Raw genomic sequence first — 12,652 nt, 5'->3', positions numbered from 1 at the left:
TCTGTCAGGAAACAGATGATTTGTCATCAAATTTTCGTGACAGATGCATGTACACAACGCATGCCAGACCAGTCTGTAGAGCTCGCTTTAGGAGGTTTACCAAAAGGCAGTCTCTCTCAAGTTGTCTTTTTAAAGAATTTTAATGTGTTGTAGGGACTGGGAGGGAAGTGAAGGTCAGTATAGCAGGTTAATGTGTTTCTAACAAGACAAAAAACACAGGACAGCATACGGGAACAGTTGGGGAAAAAACAGAGATCCTAATAGCAGACTGTTATTTATTCAGTTAACTAATCCTGGGTGTTCCTTAAAGTTAAACAATAGTAAATTAAGAACGGGCTGTTGCCCTGGAACTAGCTGAAATGTCCATTGCCTGAAAAGGTCATTCAAAACCAATTGTGTTGCTAAGATGAAAAAAAACTAATTTAAACAGAAAACGTAATATTACTGTGGTAATTCTGTATTTAGGTCAATGTTTTCTTCTATATGGTTTGCTTAATGCAGTGATTGTAATTGCTTAAAGTGATACAGCTTTTACAATATATTAATCAGAAAATTTGTGAAATAGCATGTTTCCTTTTATTGCAGTTACAGAATGATTTGGTTTTGTAATGTGAGGTATTATGTTGCTTTTTCTTTCCACTTTAGATTTTATCTTTTGAACTGTCTAGAAGTGCAATCTACAGCAGGAAGCATTTATACAGCCAATTCCTACATCTTGTATATTTGAGTCATCTTGCTTCTATTATGATTTTAGTCTGTGAGTTAGAGGTTACTTGCTTTAAATATTGTTTGAATGAACTCTTGTGCTAAGATCATTTCTTGCATCTTGACAAACCAGTTTTATACGGAGGGATCATTTCACATGTTTTCTGACATCAGCCTCTTTCTTTTAATAAAGTCAGCAAAACTATGGTGTGGAGCAGTACGTCGAATGTCTCACTTTTCTCTTGAAGGGAAAATGCTCTCTGCAGAACTTCAGTTTGCAACTTTTGTTGCCTGCCACCCAAACGCAGACAATAAGCCCAGACCTCCTGCTGCCTCTGAGTGAACAGGAGGGTGTAGGAAGGGAGTGGAAGGATGCGTTGGTGATAGTAGAGAGGCATCCTCATAAAAAAATGAAATTCTGGTGTGAGGAGATGCAGTGCCCTGTGTAGCACAGTGTTCTGCCTAGCACAGCCCTTTGAAGTGTGTAAATGTAGCATTGGTTTTGAAAGGGCTGCTGCCATTTGAAACCAAAGACTCTATATTTATGCAACCTTGAGTTCCTTGGAGACACCTTAAGGTATTTTCATATCCCTCATTTTGTTATGAATTCCCCAGCCTGTGATCTCTGCGTAGACCAATGATCCTGCAAACTGGAACAAACATGCTTTGTTTGCATTTATCTTACATGACTCCAAACAGTTCAAGTACTGAACCTGAGAATGAAGTAATTTTATTTTAGGATGAGTATTTTCTCCCAGGGAGCTGTTCCACAGCCTGTCAAATGCTCTAAATTAACCCTAATGTGCATTCCAGTTAACTTGCACATCTAAATGTGCCCTTGTTAAGCATTTGTCAATGCTTATTGTACTTGTCTTTCCAGGAAATATTTGTGAAGCATTGAAGAATTAAAAGAAGTCTTTCTGAAGCAAGCACAAAGTCTGGAATACAGCTTTAAAAGTGCCCAGTAGGCTCACTGTAGATGTAACCCTGGAAATGTTGTTCAACACTGAAATATTAGGCAAACATTGTCAAAAGAAGATTAATTTCAACTTAAGCATTAACTTAAAAGTCGGCTGTAAAATTCCTATAGTGATGATCAGGATTTATCATATAAATAGCTATAACATCCGTAGGGGACACACATTCTTCATATCATGACTAACAGTTCCATCTGAGAAACTTCTTTTCCTCTGCTGATTCTTTTTAAGTCTATAGCTGGCAGAATTTCTGTCTCAGAGACCATGGGGTTAGCTTCATGCTGTTAGATCTTATGAAATGAAACAATTTTGCTTTCCTGTCATAATATGATGAATTTCACTGGTACTGAAAATAGTTTTTTTTTTCTAAAAAAGTACTTGAGAGTGAAAAAGGTTGTAGGAAAAATATTTTTTTCTCAAAAATTCTTAGGGAACAAAGTAAACCATGAAAACTACAGCTGAAACCATTTTGTTCTAATTATTAATATTTTGGTAGTGTCTAACATGCTTGTTGTGCTATGTATTTGGTTAGCAAATTTTAGAATTTAAGAATGCAATAATTATATTGGAATAATCAGTTAATGAAAGATTCTTTTAGTTTAGAAGAAAATAAGTCTTCTTGATGCTGTTCTATAACAGAAGAATTTGTAGGTCTCAAAAGCTGTCACTGAACACTGTTAATCCCACTTTAGTAACAGAAATATAAGCACAGAAAATGCAATCAGCTGTCTCAGCATGTCCACTGGTCTCCAGGGACTGGTACTGGTGAGTTTCCTACTGCTGACTGAGAGGGCTTTTTGAGGTACCTCCTGTGATATTTGGTATATCCTGCATGTCACTGTTGAAGCGAGCCGTGTGATATTCAGGTGATAGTGTTGGCAGTGAAATCATGAAGGGGAAGAAGGTTGTGGTTTATTCTGTGTTTTTAAAAAAGGACAAATGCCTTGACAATACACTTTCTCTGTAATGGAGTCTCTTTTGTTGTGTATGTCACTCAGGCAGTGGAATGGAGGAAATCAAAGAGCACAGGGTACAATAAAATGACAGTCATGGAAGCACCATGCTCTGGGAGTGCATCTTTGCACTGGCAGAAGAGAGAGGAGTGCCCAAGGGTGCACGGTGCCTTCAGCTCTGTTCTTCATCATTTGCTGTGCCAGCTTCCTGCTTCTCTCAAAAAAAGAGATGAATCTCCAAAAGCTGTTCTTCTGTCTCCCTGCTTCATCACAGTATGCCTCTGTACTGATTAAATGAAATGCAGAGATTGCCTGTGGAATTTTATGCCACTGGTTGTGTCAATACTTTGGAAACATTGCAGTTAGTACCAGGAAGTAAGCTGTAATAGCTTCCCATGCAGCTAGAGGCTGTCCTCAGGGACAGGTGCACACAAGCTTTTCTTGGGTCCCTGCTGCCCCAGCAGCCAAATATAACGCAAGCTGAGGAGCCCCTGACTCTGCAGGTCATTTCTCCTCTCTGCACATCTCTTTTTCCACCAGATGAGTGTATCCTTGAGTCTTCAGCACCACACAATGCTGCCACCACTCTATCCCCATCAAAGCTCCCATCCTTTCCTTTCTCACCTCTTGTATTTCCTACTATCATTCCCTTAATGTGGCCCCTACGATGTACCAGCTTGCAAGGCTACATGATTCAGCACAGGTGCTAGAGAACAGTTGAAGAGAATTATAAGGTTGGGGGTGGTCAGATGTTTTCCTCTCATAAATTCCCCTTGGCTACACTTCCAGATGTGCAGCAATTGACTTTCCAGGCTCTCACTATCAGCCCTGATTTCCCCTGTCCTGTCATCAGTCCCATTGTATGAAAGTCATCAGAACAACTACTAAGAGCACAAGGAGCTCTTCGCCTGAGTCAGAAAGAAATGAAAACCAAAAGGCATCTTGTAAGTGAGCATCTCTTGCTGACACTTGCTACTAGGGAAACCCAAAAGCAACTTGACTTGCCTGAAACCTTATGTCCCTGAAACTTCAGGGCACTTGGTACTATCAATTGATTGACTGGATCATAGATCTAAGTACAAATTAACAAATCAATTCCTAAATTTTACCTGTGACAACTTCTTCACTGAGTTTGTGATAGAGCAGTTCTTCATTTCTTCTTAGCAAGGCTGAATAGTTTCAGGAACAGGGAAGAAAAGAGACATTTATTGTTTGTAACAAAATCATATTGACAAGTTCACCGGTCACCCTAAAACCAGAGTATTTTATTAAAAAGTGTAAAAGGATTACTTGCAGAGTCTGTTACAGGGAAGAGTGGCAAAATTAACAGAGATACGGAAGAGCTTTCTGGGTGAGGCAAATGACCTCCTGTGGTTTAGGTCCAGCTGACAACACTTGCTCACTCCTCCCCCCCACTGTGAGGTAGAGAGGAGAAAATCCAGCTGAAAGCTTGTGGGCAGATGCAAGGACAGGAAGAGTCCAATCACCAGTTATGGTCATGGGCAAAACATACTTGACCCCTCCAACTTGAGTTCCCTCCACAAGGTGCAGTCCCCTCAGGAACAGACTGCTCCAGTGTGGGCTTCACACAGAGTCACAGCTTTCTTCAGGCACAGCCACCTCTCTGGCATCCTCCACGGGTGCAGGTCCACATATGCTCCACTGTGGTCCCTTATGGCCTGCAGGTCCAGAGGGCTGGAGCACCTCTCCTATAAAGACAGGCTGAGAATGTTGGTGTTGTTCAGCCTGGATAAGAGGAAGCTCCAGGAAACCTTACAGCAGCCTTCCAGTTCCTGAAGGGGGCCTACAGGAAAGCTGGGAAGGGCTTTTTATAAGGGCATGTAGTGATAGGGTGAAGGGTGCAATGTGTTTAAATCGGTCCTGTGATTAAAATAATTAGATTTACCTTTTCCATTTTAATATCATTAATGTAAGAAAATTCACCAGATTCCTTTATGAGAAATTTTTCTACCCTTCTTTCTAAGTACTAAAGACAACCTTTTCTATTTTGTATTTAATTGTAAATAACTAAAAAAGGCTGTCTTTAACAAGCAATTTGGCAAAAGTAGTCTGAGAAGACATGAGTATTATGTAAATCATGGTTGTATTACATGGAGTTGGAAACTGTGGTACACAGTTGAATTACAAACTGTAAACTGTTATTTGAAAAAAAAAAAGTTTCATGTCATTAGATTATACAAACTAGCCAAGTGGTAATTATCAATGACAGAAGGTTCAATAAACTTTAAAATAGTTCATGTTTTTCTTTTATTGAGATAATGCTGTAAATTTAGACCAGTAAGAAACCATACAGAAGATCTGTCAGCTTTTATTATTTCATATTGTAGTCTCTTATCAAACCTATCTCAGGTTTTGTAGTACTAAGAGTAAAGGGAAAAATGCAAGCTGCTTTTAATTAACTGGAATGTTCAGCAATTGCCATCAAAATCTTTACAGTGTTGATCTGAGTATGAAGCAAAGAACATTAATTTGTCTTTTGTTGACTCAATTTACTGGCAACCAGAGCATTTAAGATGTAATGGTAGACAAGTTAGTGTCATACTGCTACAACTGCTACATGTGAGCACCCATCTTCTTAGGATTAAGTCCTAAGTCAAAATGCCAGTGAGGTCTAATGCTGCCAGTTTAAGTCAGGCACAATTTGCACTAAGTTTTATTCAAATAGGGACAGCACAATCAGGTCTTAAGCTAGACAGTGAATTAAGTTACAAGAGCTGAAAGTATTTCTGCAAGGAAAGAATTGCATCCCTATGTGATCTGATCAGGAGTCTTAACCTTGTTTTCCAACAGGGGCTGAATTACCATTCTCTCTTGATGGGTGTACCACTGTCATGCCCACATATCCTTCCTTACAGAATAAGTGATCCCAGCCTTTTCGTCAGCCACAGTCCAGGTGTCTGAACAATCCTAGATTTGTATGTCCTCCTCCAAACACCATGCCTATCAAGATTACAAAATCCATCTTCTCAGTGTCAGTTCTAAATAAACCCTGGAGCATCTAATTTAGCACTAGTCTTTGCTCTTCTTTAGTATCTGTAGCAATGGAGGTGCTTTGATTATTTGCATAATATCCTTTTCAGGTTATTTCTCTGTCTGGCTTTCACACAATCTCTGTGTGTCTGTGGAGAAATGGTAGCATTTAATTCAGAGAGACACATGCTATTACCATATCAGAGGGAGTGGGATCATCTCGTCTAATTGTTCACCTTAACACAGCCTTCTGGGCTTCGTCTAGAGTCAGTTGGAAGAGAGAAACATCCTCAGAGGGGTTCATCCTTTCTGCTGGGGAAGTCTATCTGGGGGTGCAGTGAATCACCTTTTTGAGTGCCCGTGAACTTTAGGCATGTAGCTTTGATGGTTAAAGCTAGGAGAGATTATGTCCATGTGGAAGGGATGTGTAGAGAGCTGGGGATGAATGGGTGTGATCCCCAAGTCACTTTCACAGCTGCCGCTGTAGAAGTGTAGTAGAAAAAGTTCATAAATTTAAGAGGATGGCTACCAATTATTCTCAAGTTTTTCTGCTGGGTGTCAGTAAACCACCTGTACACAGAGCTTGGGTGCAGCATATTTATGGGAAGGATGAGTTTACCTGTTATTATTTTAGTTCCTTGTCTCCTTGTATGCCTTTTCTTCTCCCTTTTCTTTTCTTATATTTTTCCAAAAAACTCAAATGTACTTATATGTCTCCAGTTATCGTTACCCCAGAGAACTGTAGCAATTTTAATCTCTTTCTCTTGAATTATGAGTAAAAATTGTCAGATGTTAAAAAGCTGACAAAATGTATTTTGTAAATAGATCTCTCACCACTGTTCATTCATTCATGGGCAGGAAGAGAAATATTTAACTGAAAGACAGATGACCTAAGGATAACAAGAGTGAATCAAAAATGTTGTAAATGTATTAAATTTAGGTTCAGCCAGGGCCCAAATATTTAGCTGGTCTTTGGCATGTTTCAGAAAGCATAAGAAATTTTCCAAAAGCTTAGTAGGCGTAGGTTTTGCTGATTTTATGCTGCTATTCTTGAGCTTACAGAAAGTCAAAGTCTTTTAGTCTGCGTTAACCATTCTCACCAAGTTAAGGATACTTGACACAATAAATGCAGATTAAAAAATTGAAAGTTGTCTCTTTAAAACATAAAATATAGAAACAAATGTTCTATTTTTACCTCTTTTCAAGGAGGCATTCGTGAGAACAGGATTTCACTGTTCATATTCTCATTTTAAAAGGGCTTACCCGTGAGATCTTTGTGTACTTCCATACTATCACCTCCACTTGAGTCAATGATTTTTTTTTGCCCTGCCACACAGTCTATGTTTAAGCAATTTAAGCAGAGTCCCAGGAATACGGATTCACAGAGGGGTGATACTGTGGAACGTTGAAACCTATGCCTGCAGCTCCTTTTACTCATTTGGTTCAAATCATCACAGTATAGAACATATAAAAAGTATGTTGCACTCCTAAAAAAACAGAGAAATGTACATAGCAGAACTGTAATCCTAACTCCCTTACTCTAGTCTCTGTAAAAGTACTTTCTTCAATGATAGAGTAACAGAAGTTTTCATCTTCCCCTTTGTTTTCTCATACAAGGAAGATCTGTGCCCAAAGGACCTACTCCTGGCCAGGACATATAACAGATCAGGGAGACTCCCCAGTGGTTCATGCCCCCTCCTGGGCCCCTGTTTCTGTGGAGGTGGGTGTGAGTACCTGGCCACCATCCCACCTCCTGTGAAGACTATTCACAAGTCCAAGTTTGAGACCCACATCATCACTCATTTAGGATGCCTGCTAGTAGGGCACCCAGAATGAAAAGGCAACCTCACTGTGTCTGGGTGGGAGTGAGGACACAGACCTTCATCTAAATGCCCTTGGCCTTCAGGTGATCTGATCTTTCTTTATCAGATAAAGGCCTGAGACCATACAGAGACTGTCCATCCCTCCTCCCTCTGCCCTCCTTCCCACAGTGAAGAGGGTTATTGAGAGACTTCAGAAGCTGAAACTAATGAGATTTCTACTGACATTCTGCCTCTGAGAACGTTTCTACTTATCCACAAATGATCGAGCTTTAATGAGTTTCTCATAATTTGTACAAGCTGTAACAGTATATTTTTTTTTCCTCTGCCAGTTATTATTCCATCTTTTTTTAAATTTTCATAAACTGTATTGGCCAGTACCAGGCTTAAACTTTGCACAGATGGAGGCAGACAATAATATTAAAATACCTAAGTAATCAAATGTATTACAGCCTGCAGCTCTGCTTTAGCATTTGGATAGCAATGTCTTACTTCATATTTAAAAACATAAAGGTAGTCTGCTAAATAAGCTGAAAGAATAAGGTGGGGTATTTTTCAAATTCATAATGATTAACAAATGAAGGTCATTCAGTGTCATCTTCAGTGCAATATAAAGAATAAGATCATCTAAGTTATGCAGAAATTCTACCTTTAATTCAGGCTGTATTTGCAGGAACTTCCCACCCGTATCTCATTAGTTCAATGTTACGGTTTGTTTGTGCAAGTCTGTTTTAACACTAATGAATGATGGGGAATGAGAGAGTTACAGCAGTGATAGTAGGTATTTTAGAAACATTCCAAGCAAGAGTGAATAATGCTACACTCTCAGGAAACCAACTGATACTTCCTGAAGCCCATGCAGACATTTAAATGATCTTAAAAAGATCAGTGAAAAAAAAAACAAACAAGAAAAATGTTCTCATGGGATGGGCATAGGAAAGTAGATAGTTAAACATAGGGACAGAAAAAGATACAGTAGTGTAAAACTGCAAACAAAATATTACTGTTTGCCCTGCTCACCCAGTTTACATATTTGGATGGCCTTTCTACTGTAGAAAGAGGTACAGTGTTCAAATGCAGGTGGCCCACGTTAGTCCCAGAAGCTGGGGTAGCCACAGCTAGGACTGTGAGAACTACAGGGACCAAACCTGTATATGGAAACAAAGTTGGGGACTTGTGTGTCCAGGAAAGTTTACTGTTGACAAGCAGAAATAATAGATTTTGGTTTTTTTCAATCTATTGAACTGGGGCAGAGTGTATATCCCTCAGATTTTTTAACAGAAGTTGATATTGGAAAGGAAACATTTCAAACAAAGGCTTGAGTTATGTTCTTTCAAAATGAAGCCTGAAAAACAGTTGATCTATTTTAATTTTGTCCAAATTCTCCAATTTTTCCAGTCAGAATTGTTTACAAAATTTGAGAAATTTTCTAGACCCCTAAAAGCTGCGGCTTAAGTGATTTTTATTATATAGAAAGAAACCAAAACCAAATTCCCAAACCTGTCATCAACTCAAAACTCAGGCCTCATTTAATTGGATACTTAATTACTGGCACCCACAGGTTAGTTTCCTAGATTGCACAATCAGCCGGCTGTGACGGCCTTTGTTTTCCCTGCTGCCCTGGTACAATGCAGCTGAACCCCCTGGTGACCCCTGGGAATGCCAACAATAGAGATGATCAGTCACTGCACAGGAGCTCTCCAAAGGGTGATCACATTGTTTCTTTCTAGAAAGGGATTAAAAGGTCTTTCTAGAAAGGGATTCATAGTTTTACAGGTGTTTTAGACTTAACATTTCTTAGGGTGTCAATTTAAAAATGTGTTACTTGGAGTAACAGTGTGAAACAAATATTGCACCTAGTGATAGCAGTGCTGGACACTGTAGTACAGAGCTTGAACACTGAAAGCTTTGCTGCCGAGGCTGCTTTGAATACAACAGAGTAGGAATCCTTGCTCCTCCCCACTCCACCTCCCCCCTCAGAAATACACCAGATCAGTGGGATGGTGCTTTGTGCAAATGAAAGACCATCATGTTTCATGTCAAAACATACAACTGTTTTAGTCTGGCTCAAGGTGAGGCTCTGAAGCTTGTGTCAGATATGGCCTGTACTGAAAATCTGCAGGTCATTAAGCTGCCTGGGAGGGAACTTTGTTTTTAATGTCCATTTTGGAATGTTGGTCGGAGGTCCCCAGGCCATCTAGTTCTTGCTCTAAAGCCAGAAGCTGCAAAGCTTGTTTGGGTTTTCTGCAAGATACTTTATGGACTGCTGCTTGTGGCATAGGAACCAAGTAATTTTTCAGAAACTGATTGTGCTGTTGGCTCTGTTCTTTTCCTGTGGAGATTTGGACCATACTTTACCTCCTTGGTTGTTTTATAGGAATGCATCCTATTGAGAACACCTGGAGAGATACAGTTACAGCATGAGCATTTAAAACCATGGGGACGCCTCAGCTTCCTGGGGAACTGGGAAGAAGTCAGGGAGTGCACAAAGATTTTGTTGGGCTGACTGCAAACTGTTCAGGGTACTAGATGCCCTTTAAATTTCAGAGCAGGTTTGATCTTAGAACAGCCCCATTTAGGCAACTGAAATCAGACCTTTTCTGCTAAGGCTAAGAGCACTTCACAGCCAGATTGTGTGTTACTTTGTTTGCAAACGGATGAACACATGAAGGGTAAAGATGAATAACCCAGCAACCTCTGGCATTCCAGTCCTTCCCCATCCCTGCAACTTCCATTGTGGCAATGCTGCTAAATCCACTTTGCCTGCTCAGAACTTAAATAAACAGACATTGTACTTGTGTGGAGTTATGCAGCATTTAAAAAAAAAAAAAAAAAAAAAGGTCTGAGTTTGTTAAATAGAGTTGGATCAGTACTGGGGTGGTGTTAGATTTTGTTATATCCAGTATAGGGTTGGGGACTGACAAAATGTACCTTCTCTTGAGTGATCTGTTTCTTTAAGTGCTCACAGCATGCTTAGAGAATAGAAAGTACAGTATGTTTCAGTCCCTTTCCTGGAAAGTTCATCATCTGCTACCTGCTCTCTGAGTAAAGATTAAGCCCAGATAATAACCCAGGTAATTTAAGTTCTAAATTTGCATACCTTGCCTTTTGCAATGCTGAGACAGAGGAGTTCTTTGGAACGGAGGGATTACAGGCTTATTTGAATTATAAAGGCACTGACCTCAAGTAGCCTTTTAGTCAAATCCATTGCTTATGTGGTCAGTTTATAATCACTTTTCTGTGATATTAGTGCAAGGATATTAGTGCAAGGATTAGTGTCATTGTTGATCTCAGAGGTTTACCTTATTCTAACTGTAGAGTTTCTGTCAATCAGGGGCATCACAGTAATTCTTCACAGCAATACTTCCTTACACCCCTTGCACTGTATTCTCACCCTTTGCCTAGGGTTGACTCCAATAGTTGTTTAACCTCCCAGTTAAACTGCTTCAGCTTGCTAGCCCAGAAAAAAAGGTGGGTCATTTTCTGCTGGTTTAGTGAACTGAACTTTCCACAAATCAGTAAACAGCAGAGCTGGTGAATGGTGAGGAAGCAGCAGGACCAAAACAACCGAGATAGGGGGCAGGATGGATTGCTTCAGCTCTTATGACACCTTCCCCTACGTCTGCCTTGCTAAAGCTTCTCCACTTCGCATGCAAAATATTGGAAGTTGATTAGAACAGAAGCCTCCCATGCATCTCCCATGGGACCTCCTGACAAGCAGGGTACTTGCTGTTCTGGGTTGAGTGGATCTTTGTTGAAACAGAGACATCCCGTATGAAAACATTTGCTTCCATCAAGTAAGCATTTCATGTTACTTCTGTTTAAAAACCTGTTTTTATGGAAAATTTCCTTCTGAGCCCTTGTCAAGATTTTGTATTTTGCCTTCCCTGGTGAAAATCTTAGTAAGACTTTACTTTTAGAATGAACCACAAACTCATCTTTCAAACCTAAACAAAATCTCTGTAAAGCTCCTTCCAAAATCTAGTCTAATTGAGGCTACGGTTCCTTGACTTCACACTCCCAAGCACACACTGCCTGAGAGGAAGCTGCCTGTTTGAGTGAAAAAGAAATAAGTATAATGAAAAGAAGAAAGAAAGTGGAAGGGCCAAAAATGGGAAATTGGTCACACAGGGTGCAAAAAGCATTTAATCAAAATTGAATTAAAATCTCTACCTACAGCTACCTTTCAGTTTAACTGTTCTTGCTTACTGTAAGTTGGTACAGGCTAAGTTTCTGCTGACTAACTTCTCTTTTGTTAACAATTCATCCAGTCAAGCCTCACCTTCCTCTGTCTTCCCGCATGCTTCATCCCAGGGCTCTCCTGGCAGAAGTTTTGGCAGTAAGCAACCAAATAAGCAATTGTGTGTATGAGGTGTGAATCAACTTTGCTTCAATAAGTTCAGAATACCTTGCAAACTCATTCAGCACTATTATGCAAGGTTTCAGCAGAGTTCACTTTTGAAGTAAATATTAAAGTGAAATGAGGTTCACCGCTGTCTTTGAAAGCAGAGCATTATTTTACACCTCGTTAGGTCTATTTTTCCCACTAATACTCAGTGGCAATTGGACAAGTAAAAGACTGATGGGATGAACAAAAGCAGTGTTCCTTTCCTGAGCATGTCAAATCCATCCTGCAAATGTGGCATTGAGAAAAAAAAAGACCCCAAATCACATGGCAGAAGTCAGGCCTCCCAAGGAAAACCTGCACTACAGCAGTTTGCACAAGTCTTTATTTAATGTTTCAGACCCTCCTTTCAGCTGACATTAGAAAGATCTGCTATGAAGACAGTCGGAGAGAGTTCAGGCTGTTCAGTCTGGGAGAAGAGAAGGCTCTGGGGAGACCTTATAGCAGCCTTCCAGTACCTGAAGGGGCTACAGGAAAGATGGGGAGGGGCTTTTCACCAGTGAGGGTAGTGACAGGACAAGGGGTAATGGTTTTAAACTGAAAGAGGGTAGATTTAGGTTAGACATCAGGAAGAAATTGTTCACCATGAGGGTAATAAGATACTGGAATAGGTTGCCCAGGGAGGTTGTTGATGCCCCCTCCCTGGAGGTGTTCAAGGCCAGGTTGGATGAGGCTTTGTGCTGCCTGGTCTAGTGGGAGGTGTCTCTGCTTATAGCAGGGAGGATTGAACCTGATGATCTTCAGGGTCCCTTCCAACCTTAAGCATTCAGTGATTCTATGATCATTTGTCTGTATGCAGCT

General features: G+C 40.1%; 1 protein-coding gene across 4 annotated transcripts in view; it reads left to right on the top strand.

Annotated features, from left to right (window-relative positions):
* The window catches only part of MSRB3 (methionine sulfoxide reductase B3), an 80,230-nt gene that overhangs the window by 45,977 nt on the left and 21,601 nt on the right, over positions 1 to 12,652 (top strand). The gene's annotated exons all lie outside the window — the stretch shown is intronic.

Source organism: Apus apus, chromosome 1 (assembly GCF_020740795.1).
Source record: "Apus apus isolate bApuApu2 chromosome 1, bApuApu2.pri.cur, whole genome shotgun sequence".
Classification (NCBI taxonomy): Eukaryota; Metazoa; Chordata; class Aves; order Apodiformes; family Apodidae; genus Apus; species Apus apus.
The sequence above is the reverse complement of the archived record's forward strand: the minus strand, read 5'-3'. Positions and strand labels throughout refer to the sequence as shown.